This window comes from Puntigrus tetrazona, chromosome 6, assembly GCF_018831695.1.
Source record: "Puntigrus tetrazona isolate hp1 chromosome 6, ASM1883169v1, whole genome shotgun sequence".
Taxonomy (NCBI): domain Eukaryota; kingdom Metazoa; phylum Chordata; class Actinopteri; order Cypriniformes; family Cyprinidae; genus Puntigrus; species Puntigrus tetrazona.
The window spans coordinates 21,716,754-21,729,813 of NC_056704.1; the positions used below are offsets into that span (position 1 = coordinate 21,716,754).

Sequence of the window (13,060 nt, forward strand, 5' to 3'; positions counted from 1 at the left end):
ACTTTCTTCTTTCAAATAAACACAAAACATTTTCTGGACAGCGGCTATTATTTTGAAGTTCCGTAATTTGGATATATCCATCATGAAACTAAACTATCTCGCCCGGGGTTTATCACATGTCTTTTAAAAGCAGATCGATAGTTTTCAAATTATAACGTGACTGACTTTTTCTTGGCTCGCCTATGGCGTATGTACGCAACTTACGTCATAATTCATGTGTCATACGTCGAGTTCTGTTTTTCCATCAGTCTATGAGACTAAGTTATTATTGTTCTAAAGCCTTTACCTTGTGATACTATCCAGTCCCCGGATTAGTGACGTTAATGGTTGTTGAGACCGGGTCGGTATGAGAGCAGCTTCTTCCTGAAGTGGAACATATTGTTCCAGATTGGTTACAGAAAAAGTGCCTCGGGACCAATGATCAGGAAGTTAATCATAATGTTCCAATTAAATATAGGTCACCTCCTATAAATTGCATTCAACGCCTCTGATGGTTAAGAAATGGCTCTCTTTTACAGAATACCAACTCTAATGTCACTGCTATATGAGCTATTCAGAAAAGGCAGCTAATTATACATCACATCCTCTTTCCATGAACTGTGCAAAGAAAGTCAGCTATCAACACCTTCTCCATGATGTCTGCTCTAGGTCTCACGTCCCACATGAAAGCTGAAAAACAAGGGATTGTGTTTACTTGAAGTCTTTGGGAATCTGGATTGATGACAGAGGATGTTAGAGATCATGATCTTTTTCGGCTCACTAATGTAAGAGGTTAATTCAGTGTTGGTGTCAGTGCTGTCCAGCCTTCTTGGCAGTGATGTCTTGAGTTTAGAGTTACAGCTCATGAGCCGTGCTGAAAATGAAATGTTGTTTGACGAATCCATGCACTTGGTTTACTCGCAGCATATGTACGTATGTATGTACGTTAAAATTCCTCTGTTTCTACGCCATATCTAAACTTGACATGTCACTCTAGGATATCGTTACTGATGTGATTACCAACCTCTCAAGTTTGGTGAAGTCATCCATGGGCTAACCAATACTCATCGGATTGCTTAGAAGGCCTGGACGTCACGACCAGAATCAGGGCCAGGGTTTAGATACCAGAGGCAGGGGTGTGTGGAGGGAGACACAGTACCACCACTGACTGGGTTTTCCCCCCTTAGAAGGGAAACCTCTCCTGTTACGCAATGCTGGAGTAAGACATCTGTGTTACATTATCCAACTTGTTTTAACGTAACTACTATATGAAAAATAAAAATGCAATAATAGTATATATATATATATATATATATATATATATATATATATATATATATATACTATTATTGCATCAGTTAGTTCCATTTTTGATTGGTCAGCAGCTGTTTTATTATATATTATATATATTTATTATATACATATATATATATATATATATATATATATATATATATATATATATATATACATATATATATATATATATATATATATATATATATATATATATGCACTATAGCTTGTGTGTGTAATGCGTGTGTCTATTATCTACATCGTGCATTATAATGTAATGATGAATGATGACTGAATTAGCTCATAACTTTATTGTTATTGTTTTGTTTTATATTTAATTAAAACAAAATGCTATAAAATGGTAAATATTCTTCATTTATGCATGAGCTATCCCACAAAAAATAATTATAAGCTTGGTCATAATCGCTCTCACCTGGAGCTGAGAGATTACTAAACAAGGTCCTAAATACATTTTTTGCACTTTGCACTTTGCATCTGTACTTTTGAAGAAAAATAATTTTAAGCTTGATAAAATCCCTAAACCATACAAGAAATAGTTATGGTAATATTTAATAATGACATTAATTTAACAGCCTTAAAGTACCTGTGCTGGGGCTTTCACCGTGACTTTGTCAATACACAGTACTTCTAATCAATAGCAGTTTGGCTAGGTAGGTATAGTGAATAAAACCTGGGTCACTGGCATTGGCCTAGTTGGCTCTGAATTATACATGTGGGGATGGGCCAGAGACAAGGTCAATCCTTGAAACTGGACCCCAGTAACACAAACCCTCCAACATGAGCAGGGAAAATGAGCACAGACACTTACACACGCACTCATAGAGACACGCTTACACAGCGCCATAAAAAAAGTCAGACAACTATACACACCCCCACAAACCATTTGTAGTGAAGCACTGCATACTAATTGGTTGGATACAGATATAAACAGCTACCAGTCAGCAAGATGTCACACACACACACCCACAAGACACACAGACTATCATTGTGTTATATGATCTGTCCATATTATTGCATGTTTATATTATTATATAAGATCTATCCATATTACTGTTTTTGCTTTAACCTTTAAATCAGTATCATTCTACATGACGCATTTCTATGCTCCTCCGGTCTCAAAGTGTACTTGTGAATAGTCATTATGCAAACATTAGGTGTTCATTCAGATCCTTTTAATGGGTAACACTTTAGAATATTCTAAAGTGTTACCCATGTGGCTACTCAAATACTTTTTTTTATTTCTGGAGACATATTTAAAGCTAAATAATTCTTAATTCAGCATCAAACAATGGTTTTGTCACACTACACCAAACATGTGAGAGGTAAAAGATAACACTAGGTTTTTGGGGAATCTCAGTCCACATAATGTACAGGATGGACAAGACGTCTGCTTACATTATGCACAAAAAGTCCACCAAAAAAGGAAATTGAAGGGATAGTTCAACCAAAAATGAAAATTCTGTCATTGTTTACTCACCCTCATGTTGGTCCAAACCTGTAGTTTTCCTCACAGAAAAACAAAAAGAAAGGTTTCCAAAATGTGACTTCTTTTACAAGTGAATGGTCACAGTCCTCCAGTTCTAACAGACTAATGATCTAACTCCTTTTAACCCTCCAAATACAGTAGAAAACCAGCCTAAAGACATTTGAAAAGAATAAGAGAGATACAATCAACCAAACACGTGTCGTTTATTCCCAGCCCGACTACTTCTTGAGAAACAACATAAGAGCAAATCCTTTTTGAAAACCGAATAAAAGGCTGAATGAAAGTGCTGCAATTATCCTGATGCTAATTGTATTGAACTACCTTCTATTCAAAGAAGAACAATGTGCGTATCAAATCTGTCACATTTAAATCCACGTCCCATTGATGCATATGTGGTGTATATTAAGACCCTACAATTAGTTTCATAATGGCTGCATTGAGCTTATCTGCTGAATTAATTATAGGTCTGATGATTTGGAGCCGTGAACATGAGTCGGCCGCTATGTTCCTGTCAATCCACCTGTAGAAATCCATGAATCAGTGTACAACACATGAGATCCCTACAGCAGCCACATTAGCACTTTCAGACATATTATGGGGAGGAGGAGTGGACTTACATAACGCTACGATACACTGCAGCACGTGTTCCTGGTGAGACACAGATCAGACAGAAAGACAAAACCAGATGTTCTGACTGCAAAACACATCTGGATAATAGAAGGACATTGGGCCCGAGTGGTTTCCTGGGTCTGTTAAGTAAGAATGCTGAATGAAAGGATTGTATTTCTTCAGCAATAACGAAGAAAGCGAAGGTATGAAACAAACGAAAAGCATAAATGCTTTCTCCCGGAGCTGAGAGATTGTTCATGTCTGAATCTCACTCAAAACAAGGTCCTTCTGGTCACATTCCATCAGCATGCATCCTACTCAGTCAGTTTGTCTGGAGAAGAAATCTCTGAGCAGCTTTTGTTTATGCATACGGTCGGTGTGAGACGGTAGCGGGTGCGTATGAGTGTGTATAAGTGGTTTGGGGTGATGGCTATTAAGTGTTAGTGATTCCTGGAACAGCAGACAGCACGGGGTCTATGATGCCTGTGACCCTCCTGCAGGGCTGGAACCGTTCATAACACGCACTCACACACTTCTCTGTAGTCTCAATATTTTATAGAGACTGGTTCTAGATAATGCAGCTCTTTTGTAGAAAATATTTTAGAGGCGGAAAGTAAGAAAATTAACTGACTCTCTTAATCACATTTAATTTAATTTAATTGTTTTGTGATAGATTTATGGCTGCTGTTGTGGGATATTTTATGTTTTTATATTTTATTTACATATTTGTTGACCCTGGGACAACATAACCGATCAGATTTGAAAAATCATTTTGTAGCTTTTTGTGAAGTTTAGGCTTATAATCAGTGTTTGATTATCTATCATTTCCACTGATTTTATGCATTACTCATGCGTGAGGTGCAGAGATATTTTTTGGATTAAAATGTTGTTCTAGGCTCAGCAAAATATGTTGACCCAGGAACACATCAAACTCAGCAAAACCAGGACATGCCTGATCCTCCATTGACAGAAACACGTCCTGAAATGTTCCCAGGTCCATGTGTCATCTGTCGTGGATCTGTCAGACTCTGCCACCAACCAATCACAACGATCATTGTCACCTGAGTTCTAAGCACCTGTCACTCATCCAATCATCCAGTCAGAACAAGCATGAAAGCACGCACTTATCTGGTTTTGTACTATGAAGTGGACTCACTAGTCATTGCTTCACTCATGCTTATGCTACCTACCTGTTACTTACCTCCTGTGTTGCTCAATCATTCTTTTCCCCTGCCATTTTGGAGATTACTTAAGAGATTTTGGAGATTACTTAAGAATGTATATGATGTAATCAATGTTGTTTACTGTTGGCTTACGCTTAGGGTAAAGCATACGCATGCGCTTGTATTACTCTCTAAAATGATGGAAGACGCGTAACTCAGGGAGAAGAATGGTTGAATAAATTGTTTTCTTTTACATAAAAAATGTATTCTCATAGTGTTGCAAAACTGACGTTGGGCCACTGATGTCATATGGACTGTTTTACTAAGACATTTACTACATTTCTGGACCTGGGAACATTCCAGTTGTGTTGCTGTCTATGGAGGGTCAGATAGCTCTCAGATTTCATCACCCTGGGTTTGGGTTATGGACAGAACATAAGTGTGAATATTTAATGACAGAACTGTCATTTTGGGGTGAACTAACCCTTTAAAACTTTAAAGCTTTCCATGATAAAATGGCGCTGTTAGACTAAACACCATATGTTATTTATGTCTAGAGACACCCCTGCTTTGAGCACCCACATTTCTGTTTCAGTTTACATGCATTTAATGTGTCCACAAAGACCTCAAGCTCCTCTACACACAGGAGAGAGTGAATCACTAGCATCCCACTGAAAATCACAGCAGCCACTCCTAAATATAAATAGTCTATCTCACGCAGCCAGTTTTGGGAATGTCTAAGCAGTTACTCAATGGTGAAACAGAGCCATAAAACCCACATGATCATTATTTCCTGATTAAAATGCCAATGAGTGAATGGACCTGACATTAAGAATTCATTTAGAGTGACACACTATTAGAGTCAAGTGAAAGTAAACACTAGCTGATGGGCATTAAATTGCCTGCTTAAGATAAACATCTGTTTTTAAAGACACTCCTATCTATACCATTGGATTGACTGGAGCAAACAATGTAATAATGAGTTATGCAACAGTGGCCAAACAAATGGATGTGTGGAGCACATGACAGTACAACTGAAACTCATAGTTGTAAACCAAATCCATTTGTGTTATGTACCCCTACAAGCAAGTTCTTTCGGTGTTTTGATAAAGAGCAATGACGCAGGCTAATGTAAAGGTCATGCAACTGGGACCTGAGCCAAGCGTATCTCACAAGAATATCCAATAATTATGACGTTAGCAGTCCACGGAGAGTCTATGTGTGTGGGTAGTTTATTTTTCACTCAGTCTCTCTTCAAGACAATGAATCTTTTGCTCATTGTACAATGGAGGATCATTCACATTCTGTTCTCAAACTCTTGACTTGTCCTCCTACACATTGGGTGGAAAGCCAAAGAATAATAATGTAACATTTGACTAGGTCAGTTTATGCTGTGCATTTGACTATTGATTTGTTTGCTGTGTACTTCCTCTGTGATGATGACAACAGCGTTGGGCTACTTAGAGGTGATTAGAAAGACAGAGGAACCAAATACCCATTGATCTAAAGTCACAGCAAAGTAATTACAAACGAAAAGGGAAGCCAGGTCTGAATGTCACACAGGAAAGTTGTCACAAGGCCTATTAACTACAAGGTTTCAAAAGAAACAGGTTTCAAAAGAGTGAAAAGTACAATTACTGCTTGTTTCCTCTAACAGTTTTCTTTTGCATTGGTTATAAACACACCTAGTAGAAATCAGAATAATTTTTAAACCTAGCTCAAATTAGAATAATTTCATATTAGAATCATTTTCATATTTTTGTAATAGCTCTTGGGTAAACTACCTAATAAAACCATGCTGTAAATCACAATTTGCAAATCTGAGTTTGTTTCTTCATCAGAAAAGTTTCTTCATGTGAACAAATTACATCACTTCATTAAATGGGTGCTATCAGAACAGCTAATAAAACATCACAATAATCCCAAAGTAACCCACATGACTCCAGTCCATCAATAAACATCTTGTGAAGAAAAAAGCTGGGGAAAAAATGATCATCAAGTCCATCGATAATGGTATAGTTCATCCAATAATTAAAATGACACCTAAATTTACTGATCCTAGGTGTGGATCATTATTCTCAAAATGCAACCAAAGATCTATTAAAAAAATGTTCTGGCTGTTCTAAGGTTTATAATGGCAATGAATGGGTTTTGAGATTTTGAAACCCAAGCACATCTATCCATCATAAAATAATGCTAAAGCATATTTAAAATGATTGTCTAGCTTCTGCTAACATTTGTAGGCTCATGGCATTCTAGTGGATGATGCAGGATGTAATGTCAGCTCCGGTGAGAATATACAACCAAGTTTTGTTTACAGCAAAGGAAAAACAGAAATGTCCAATAATTTTCTGTACAAATCCTCATTTTATAATTTGTGATCCGTGATTTGTTTTGATGTCACCTCTGTGCTTCTGTGTTTGTCACTTGTCACTGGAACTTTAATTAATGACAGAATAAAAATTTGTGGGTACCTTTACAATACCTTTACAGCCTTTAAACTTTAAACCATTGCTTCTGGCCAGAAATAAAAGTCTGTAATCTACAATAATGCTTCCTCCAGAAAATAAGTCCCCTATTATTCTCTCACATCAAAATCCACTGACATATTTGTTTAGAACAGTTCTGAACTGTTTCACCTTAGTCTAAGTCTGTGCATTTTCATTCTCTCTTGATTCAGATGAGACCGCTTTTTCACCGGGAAAGCAATAAAGGACAGATGACTTTTATCTTAGCTGGAATTCAATCAATCAATCAATAATTGTTATTTATATAGCGCTTCTAACAACACAGGTTGCCTCAAAGCACTGAACAGTATTGTCACGTCTCTGGACTCTTTGTTTATGTTTTGTCGTGTGCCATGTGCTCTGTGTGCCCTGCCTTTAGTTCGTTAATTGTCATTGTCATCAGCTGTGTAGTTAATTTAGTCATTTAACCCGGTGTATTTAAGTCCTGTGTTTTCAGTTCCGCTTTGTCCGATCTCGTCCCATAGTTGCGTGTGATTTTGTTCCGTCTATCTGCCTGCCCGCCCGCCTGCATGTATATCGTTTATTTCATCCCGAAGTGGATTAAAATAGTTTATTTTCATTGATACGCATTGTCTGCTCTCGTGCCTATCACACCCGTGACAGAAGATCGGACCGTACAAAAGTACAAGTTTAGCGGCGATTATTTCTTTTATTTTGTTTTCATGTATTCCCGTACATTAAGACCCGAATTTCTCATCCTCCTGCTGGAGCAGGGGATTGCTCTCTCGAGGAATATACCGCGCTATTCCTCCACCTGGCCAACGACTCTCGTTACCCGGACAGCTTTCTGTGCGGAATCTACTTCCACGCGCACTAAACTTTTCCAATCAGGCGCAGCTGTCCGGGAGTGGTCCTCGAGAGAGCATCGCCGCTTACGTCGAGTGGGTGCTGGTGTCGTGCAAATCGTCGATGACTGTTGGGCTGGAGGACACCGACACCAGCCCCACTCAGGATCCAGAGCCCAGCTCAGCCCTTCACCGCATGGTCGAGCCCCAGCCTGAGCCCACCGCTGACACGGGGCGGAGTCGAGCGCGACCACGGACCCATCGCCAGAGAGGCGACAGAGCCGTGGAGCGTAACAGGACCCGAGCCAATACGTCAGAGACCAGGTGCGCGAGCCAGCAACAGGGCTCACCACGGTGGAGCGAGCCGACTGCAAGGAGAGCGCGGAGTGAGCTCCGCCCACTGCACATCGGCTGGGGTGAGCTGGTTTCCCACCTAGGGCTGCTGGATCCCCAAAACTCCCTCCATTGCCCGCGCCCGCGCGCGCTCCGTCCCGCTCCAGTGCCCGCGCTGCGTGCGCTCCGTCTCGTTCCAGTGCCCGCGCCACGTGCGCTCCGTCCCGTTCCAGTGCCCGCGCCCACGCGTGCGCTCCGTCCCTGTTCCAGTGCCCGCGCCACGTCGCGCCCGTCCCGTTCAGTGCCCGCGCGCCGCGTGCGCTCCGTCCCGTTCCAGTGCCCGCGCCACGCGCGCTCCGTCCCGTTTCCAGTGCCCGCGCCACGCGGCGCTTCCTCTCCAGTGCCCGCGCCACGTGCGCCTCCCTCCAGTGCCGCGCGCCGCGGCGCTCCTCCAGTGCCCGCGCGCCGTGGCGCTCCCCTCCAGTGCCCGCGCCTGCGTGCTTCCAGTTTTCCTCCTCCCGCCCTGGTCATACGCCACCGATGGATCCCAGCAGCCCCTGCGCTCACCTCAGCTCACCATCCAGAGCTCGCCACGGGTCTGCCGGTCTCCATCGCCGCCGAGGTTGAAGGATCCCTCGCCTCGCCGTCCTGCCTCCGAGACCCAGACTCCTCCTCGGCTCGTGACCCGTCGGCTCCCCTGGGCTCCTAGCTCCCTCCTCTCCACCGTGGTCCGTCAGTCCACCAGCTTCACCAGGCTCCATCGTCCCTCCGCTCCGCCTTGGTCTGTCGTCGACCATCCGTCGCCTCGATTCCGCTCCTCCGGCTTCACCTCGTCCCTCCATCCCACCGGCTCTCTCAGGCTCCTCCTTCCTCCGGCTTCACCTCAGTCTCAATCGCTCTGGCTCCGCCGCGCCCTTCCTGTCCCGCGTCTCCGTGTCAGTCGCCGGCCTGCGGCGTCGCCTTGGACCTCCAGCGCCCTCGACGCTGCCCTGGCTCTTCGGCTCTCCGTCTCCGCCTCAGTCTCCTCCACCACCTGCTCCGCCGCCGGGTCGGTCGGCCCATGGAGTCGATGGCTGCTCCTCCTCCATGGCTCCTCCCTCCGTCGGCTCCACCGTGGACCACCATAGCTGGGCTCTGGATCTCCTCCTGCTCCGGACTCCTCCTGTCTTCTCCTGGCTCCTCCCTCCGCCTGCTCCTCCCTGGACTGTCTGTCTACTCCCTCCTGGGGGCCGTCCTCCACCAGAACCTCCTCCCAAGACCCGGTATCCCCAATTCCTAGTCGCTTTGTTTTTGTTTTTGTTTTTCTTTAGGTGCGAGGACACACCTTCCGGGAGGGGGTGTAATGTCACGTCTCTGGACTCTTTGTTTATGTTTTTGTCGTGTGCCATGTGCTCTGTGTGCCCTGCCTTTAGTTCGTTAATTGTCATTGTCATCAGCTGTGTAGTTAATTTAGTCATTTAACCCGTGTATTTAAGTCCTGTGTTTTCAGTTCCGTTTGTCCGATCTCGTCCATAGTTGCGTGTGATTTTGTTCCGTCTATCTGCCTGCCCGCCCGCCTGCATGTATATCGTTTATTTCATCCCGGAAGTGGATTAAAATAGTTTATTTTCATTGATACGCATTGTCTGCTCTAGTGCCTATCACACCCGTGACAAGTATAAAATAGAAAAATACAATGACAGGGATGTATAATGACGAGTGAACAATTTGTTATTAAATGCAGAGACAGTCTCTGTAATCAATTCAACGATAATCACTAGAAGTTAAGTGTCCCCAAGCCAGAGGCGGCAAGGAACCAAAACCCCATCCATACAGAATGGAGAAAAAAAACCTTGGGAGAAACCAGGCTCAGTTGGGGCCAGTTCTCCTCTGTGTGTGTGTGTGTGTGTGTGTGTGTGTGTGCTTTACAGTTAAAAATGCCTTAATGGATGGATTTGTTTCAAACATGCACCTTTTGCCTTTTGGTTTCTCATGTGTAGGTTGTCAGCTAGTTTTCATTTTTTGGTCTTAAAGGTAGTCTTTAAAGATGCTTTAAGACAGCCACTATAATTATGGTGGTATTTTGTACTGAAATATTGGAAACTTTGTTGTCAGGAAAAAGTTACAAGACTGGATTTTCATGCATTTAAAATATTTCAAGGGAATAAAGAAATGTATTGAAATTTCTGGGGGGGATTAACTTTTTTTGTAGGCAAGAGATGAAAATGTGTCTGCAGAAACTGGCTTTGTAAATGCACTCTGAGAAATGAGAGTGACAAAGAGTCACCTCTATGTGTTTGTCCAGAAGAAAATGTACCAAGGACATCTCCATGTGAATGCTCCATTATTTTAGTTCAAACATGTGTTTCAGGTATCAGACCTATTTAGGAGCTTCTCAGCAGGAGGCCTCAGAAGTGAAATAGAGAAATGGTGATGTTGTTTTATCTCATGCTGTTGCTTAACATCAGACACATGTTTCTGCACATGCATGATGTTATGCTATACACATAGGCGTACATGCAGTCTTTAACTATTGTTAATTGTCTATTTAATACTACTTACAACATTTTTATTTCAAATAGCCTGCTACTGTAATGAAGGATGGAGCTGACAGCATACATAGAGCATGCAAATAAACTTTTAGCCCTTTTCTTATGCAAAAAAAACCCCATTGACCTATAATTCTTAAAGGTTCAGTGGTAAATAACAGCTTGTTTCATTTTAAGTATCAGGAAGATCATGTTATCATGATAATCCTTATAGCTTTACATTGTTTTTCAATAAGACATCATCAAAGATTTTTTTTTCCCGTTCCTGCCCTGATTCATCTTTTCAACTTCCATCAATTTTCTGCCGTTTGGCAGTATCCTGCCTTCCTTCCTTCCATGTATCTAGTTATTGCCAGGCTCACAGATCTAGCCAAGTACATCGAGAGAGGGGGAGTGAAGAGAAAGAGAAGCAAGACAGAAAAATGTGCCTAGGCAAAACAAAACCAAGCTGCATCCGCTGATTCAATGTATAAAATGCATTAATGCAGCGATTCAATAAAAATTGTACGTCCAAAATATGTCATTTTGCCTTTTTAAATTAAAAAAATTAAAGCACAGAGCATCTTTGCTTTTCTTTTTTATTGTTAGTGCATTTTGCATTGTTCAAGTGCAACCGGCAGCTAATTTGGCAAAACAATTGCAGTGTCATTTGTTATGCAAAGAAAGTACACTAAAACAGATAGAGAGAGAGAGAGAGTGAGAGAAGGAAGGAGAGAGGAACATTGTGTGTGCTTTTGTGACTGCTCCAAAGTTATGCAAGCCAGAAGTAAAACGTCAAACTTGTCCTGCCCACCAGTGAAATAAATTACTTGATCAAAGTGACCAAACGCGGATAGAGCTCCATGCTTCACAGCTGATTCATTGAGTTAGCAAATTGAATTTGGAAGGGCTTTTAGAAAGTTGACAATCATCAGAAAGTGTAATAAAGGGCATTTAAAAAAAAAAACAGAAATAGTCTGCCCCCTGCTGGCTGTATGGAGGGGATGTGTTTTGTTACACTTCAAATAAAAAAACTGCTAAATTAATGAATTGATTTTCTCCAGTCTTCAGAGTCATAAATCATTCCAATAGGAAGATGTGGTGGTCAGTAGCAACGCTGAAACATTTTGAATAGCATTTATGTTATTTCGTAACATTATAAATGTTTCACTTTGCATCAATGGATCAGTGGATTTTTAAAAAAATTGTACTAGGCTTTAAATGTGTTGCGGGGTATCGTGGGTCTATGAATATATTAAGCAGCAAAAAGTGTTTTCAACACAGATAAAAGATAATAAGAATATTTAATGAGCACCAAAATAGCAGCATATTACAGTGATATTCTAATATGCCTAGAACATAATGATTAGAATGTTAAAATAATGCACAATTAACGTGTAATACAATTTCCCAATTGTACGCTTTTGATCACTGCATAAGAGACTTCTTTCAAAAACATTCAAAAGATTCATTTGAAAGAAATATATTTAAAACAGGCATACAATATTATGCTTACAGTTTGTTATAAAGTGAAAACCACAGACAAAAAAGTTTCAAAATAGGAAACAAAAAGCTTTCCTCAGCTATAACGACCTCAGTGCTAACAGTCATAGACTTCAAACCGCAAAATCCTAATTTTGATTTCATGTGCTCTTTAGTCAGCTTACAACCACACAACCGCTCTCTTTATCTTTTTATTCTTTTGAAAGACTTCATGTATCACCCTCTCCCTCAGCTGAGGCCCGAGCTGCACCTTTGGACATTTAGAGACAGACAGATGGAGAATAGCATTCACTCCGGCGTGAATGGCTATGACGCAAATTCCTGACCAATGTAGTTTACTTGCTACTGAGTTTAACAACAACTCTATTCCTACCCATTCTGGCAAACAGACACACACTAAAGAGATCTGGACAGACCCCAAACAGAGTTTGAACTGACAAAAGGAAGTCTGGATGACCTTTGTGCCTCAACTGGCTGTCCAAAATGGGCTGTTTAGGCTAATAACAGGCTGAGCTGTTCCCAAATGCAGTAATGAACAGAGAAGTACTTTCTCTGCAACTTTGAAATGTCTCTTTCAAGCAAAGTAACACTAGTTGCATTGTACAACTGAAATTACATGTGTAATCAATGACAAAAGCATCTACATTTGCTATTTGTGACATTTGTGTTTTATATTGCATTGCCACAAAATACTGACATATTTCATGCATGTTCCCAGTATTACTCAATGCTTTGCAAAATTGAAAATAAAAGCTGAGTGTGAGTATGTATATTTTACAGAATATAGTTTTAATGTCTTTATTTTCAAACAGGAATGCATTTGGATAGCATGTATTACAAAAACATGTAT

At 41.2% G+C, this 13,060-nt stretch overlaps 1 protein-coding gene across 8 annotated transcripts in view; it reads right to left on the reverse strand.

The window, feature by feature from the left end:
• The window catches only part of foxp1b (forkhead box P1b), a 529,351-nt gene that overhangs the window by 320,969 nt on the left and 195,322 nt on the right, over positions 1-13,060 (reverse strand). The gene's annotated exons all lie outside the window — the stretch shown is intronic.